Source organism: Physcomitrium patens, chromosome 11 (genome assembly GCF_059467195.1).
Source record: "Physcomitrium patens ecotype Gransden chromosome 11, ASM5946719v1, whole genome shotgun sequence".
In the NCBI taxonomy this organism is placed as follows: domain Eukaryota; kingdom Viridiplantae; phylum Streptophyta; class Bryopsida; order Funariales; family Funariaceae; genus Physcomitrium; species Physcomitrium patens.
The window spans coordinates 16,292,927-16,296,933 of NC_143420.1; the positions used below are offsets into that span (position 1 = coordinate 16,292,927).

Here is a 4,007-nt window from a genome sequence, read left to right on the forward strand (position 1 = left end):
TGTATATACTTATCTACAAGATTTTTCCTATAACAATACAAGGTGCTCTATTAAAAAAACTAGTAGGAGCAATGATTTTTTAAAGGTGTTTCTTTAAATTCTTATATACAAAGATTGTACAAAGATTGGATATTCTTGAATTCCAAACTTATGTGGTGGAAACTATAGTACTTTTAGAGATCTACATATCTATTATCTTTTGGAATTCAATACTACATCTTATATTACACCTATCTTGTGAATTATACTAATATAGACCAATCAATGTAAGATGGATGTACAGTGCCAAGCAATATATTAGCCACTTGAAAAGTTTGGTTCATAATAAAGCAAGACCGCAGAGATCTATTGCAATGCAATACACATTTGAAGAGGTGCTTGAGTTCATTATCAAGTATTATAAGAACTTTCTTGTGCAAGCTTGTATTATCTAGGATATAGATAAGGACAATAAAGACTACACAAAGATTATGGAAGAAAAACCACTCAAGATAGAGTGAAAAGAATTAATCCTTCAAGACATTGACAATCATATATTAATATATTTTTCCATCACTGAGGCTTAATATAGATGACGCCCTTATCAATATAATATTAATTATGATTATTTGAACTTAGATCTATATTATATCATGGTAGTTGTTTATTGTTATTTTTTTATCCATAAAATTATTGTAAGTCACAGAATTAATTCATTTGCATATTTAGTACAAAAAATGTACTTATGATGCTTAAAGTCACTAGTCTAGTGAGTTAGTATAGGAATTTTGACATAAATAACAAAAAAATAGAATTCTAGTTGTAAGAATGGATCTCTTATAGTGTTATGTGGGATAGAATTCCAAATAAAATATTTCCTCTTTAAATTAGCTAATATGAATTTATGCTTTTTTGAAGTAGTTTTTATTGTTGTCATATGTTTAATTAGGCTAGAAACTAAGCAGAATTATTGAGCCAAATCAACTCAAAAATAAATAAATAAATAAATAAAATAGATGTGAAAGAAGGTAGGCAACTAGGATGAAGAGAAAAGTAAAAGTAGGAAGAGAGAAGAGAAAAGGAAGGAGAAGAAAGAAAACGAAAAAAGAAAAAAAAGAAAAGTCAAAAAGTTTTCTTTACCGGTCGGATGGATGCCGGCCGGATCTCTGGGAGGACTGCAGGGGTCCGGGGTAATTCTGGACCCCGGCCGCATTCCTCCGCCTCTCTCCTTTTGTTTTTGTTTTGTGATCCAGTGAAAGAGCTCCAAGAATTTCGATCTGTCTCCTTCACCGGCGTGTGTGGTTACGAGTGTTCTTCTTTGTCCCGTGGAAGTGCTGTGGTGCAGCATCTTCTTCTTTTGTTCGGTGATCTGCGTGGAGCCTGGGAATTGGAAGATCTGGTTTTTTTTCCTGGTGTTTTCTTCTGGAGATCCAATTGTGAGGAGTTGCAGCAACTCGGTTTGGAGAAGTATTGCTGCTGAGATCCAAGATTGCTGTTGTTTTTGTTTTTCCTTCTGTGCGGAAAAAGTCAAAGGGAAAGCTGCGGTAGAGGTTCTTCATTTTCTGCTTGTTCTCTTCGATTCGACGTAAGGAAAGGCGCATGCGGCACTGATCTAGTAATTCCCGCTGTTTTTTCTTGTGTTTTCCTGTTAAATGCGGTTGCATTGCCAGTAGAGACGACTGCGACACTGTAGCAGTTTGTGCCAAGTGGTGGATTGTAGTTTTGCGGTATTGTGTAGTGCGGCGGTGCCTCTGCACTAATCTTGTTCTTTGGAAGTAGCTCTTAGCTGAGGAGAATCGCAGCATATGATGGTGGTGTAGTATTGAGAAGGTCGGCGCTTGCATATTGAGTTGGTCGTCGACATCCTACCAAAAAATCTTGTAATGTGGCGAAATCTTTACTTGCAAGTCGAGCTGCAGCTTGGTCGAGGTGCTCTCTTTCCCGTGGTGCTGGCCAAGGTTTGTTCCGGAGTTTGGACAAGAATGCTAAGCTAGGTTGTAGAGGATGGTGTTGGAAGTTAAAGTTCTTGACTGTGAATTGGCTTGCGTGTAATCGGAGGGCAGATGCAGCCACTACGTTGATCAAGGTTGGAGGTCTGATGCGGGGCTAGCTGCTTCATCATAAACTACTGTAGCTGCTGCGCTGACGCCCACGGTATTGATGATGACTTGAAAACCCCGCCACCATTCCAAATCTGAGTGTAGAGTTGGTAGATTTGTTTGTGCATTTGGACACATTGTTATCTTCCCTTGGCGCATTTTTTTATTCTTAAGTTGGCTGCTGCTCCACTTGAACAATCATCCTGCGGAGTATTTTGCGGCGTACTTCTATTTGTTTCCTTTTGTGTGTTGCGGAACGTATGCGACCAGTAAGGTGTTTGGCTAGTTCGTCGCGGTGTTGAGGGCGACTCTCCCTGGGCGATGTCGTTCTTATTTTGGAGTCATTGAAATCTATATTGATCGGGCTTGTTGACGAAGGAGGCAGCCTGATTTTTTCTTGTAGTTCGGGCTTTGCAGTGGCTGTGGTAAATGCAGAGCATGTGGGCCATTTGTGGATGTAGCAAACAAATCTTGCAATCCTAAATCCCTTGTTTGTTCGACAGGTCTTGGATGCAAAATTTCATCACTTGCTGCAAGCTGAAAAACCACCGTAGTGCTGCAGCAGGGTCAAAGTCATTCGTGTCAATTCCATAGGATTGATTTGGTACTCAAAGTTGTATAGCAGTCGAAGCAGCGAAGGCGATTACTTCGTCTCCAACATTGCTTTTTAGTTACTCTTCATCCTGTGCTTCTGCAATCAGGAGCCCCCTTACTGTATCAATCTGTCAGTCTGGAGCATATTGTGCATGCCCAAAGATTAGATTTAGTTGATAAGTTACATGCTAGATCATAGAAACTCTTTAGATTGTTAGGAAGATCATAGTGTCGACTTGTTGGATGCACGAGGTTGGAGATGCTCAAGGAATACAGCACTTTTTAAGTGTATCTCTTGGTGGAGCAAAGATTGGAGAAAAATCATGCATGGTTGATGGGCAAGGAATACAAGTAAGACAATCCAGTGAGCAGCATATGTAGGGTGGAGATGTAATTTATTATTATAAGTGTGAGTTGGTAGTAGAGATTTTGTTTGACTACTAAGGTGATTTAAGGAGTTTTAAGAGTAGATTAAATTGGATTGAACAAGAGCTATAAATTCTAGAATTTACATAGTTAATTCACTTGTTGTGAATTAGAATAAACTTCCAACTAGTGGAGGTTTATTTTAGCTTACAATGGTTCAATGATGTGAATATCATGCAACATGTACATAGAGTGTTGTGTTGCACATGAATAAAAGATAAGGTGATCATTGCAAACTTTTTCAAATTGGTTATAGTACCATGTTTAGTTCATAATTGCTAAAAGAGAGCAAACAAGTGAAGTTTTAAAACCATGTCACAAATTTCATTTGCAATAGTAAAGTATTATAATTCCATGTATGCATATAGATACCACTTTTGTGTTGATGAGGATAGAAGAAGAAGCAATGTAACTTTCAATATAGAAATAACTTCCATCATAATTCAAAGTTGCAAATTATCACAAACAAATTATTACCTTATTGAGGCTGCTCTATAATATATGGGTATTATAAAGGACATCTTTGAAGTTGATTATTGACATCTTAAGTACAACATCATTTGATGTTCATAGATTAAGCCAAATTTGGAAGATTATTCAATCATCTACTAAGATGAGCATGGTTTTTGGTTTATACAATACAAAGCTAGAATAAACAAGGAATTAAAGCCATACATCCTCTCAAGTCACACATACTACGTGATGACAATTGTTGTAGCATAGTAACCATTATAATGCATTATTATGAAAGTTTTTCATGAATAGAAATGCATACTGATTGTTAAATACTTGTAAGTCTCAAATATATTTTATGAACAATTCCATTGATCCAAAGTAGAAAGTGGTAAGATGTGTTGATCTAAGGTCTAGGCAAGTTACTACGAAGACAAACGAGGAAATAATAAGTAC

The 4,007-nt window shown here is 37.0% G+C and overlaps 1 long non-coding RNA gene across 1 annotated transcript; it reads left to right on the top strand.

Annotated features, from left to right (window-relative positions):
- The first annotated feature begins 1,200 nt into the window (after nucleotides 1-1,200).
- Nucleotides 1,201-3,792, top strand: LOC112288919 (uncharacterized). The gene is made up of 3 exons (XR_016505636.1): nucleotides 1,201-1,937; nucleotides 2,043-2,133; nucleotides 2,582-3,792. It is a non-coding gene; the product is annotated as an uncharacterized LOC112288919 (long non-coding RNA).
- Nucleotides 3,793-4,007: the final 215 nt, after the last annotated feature.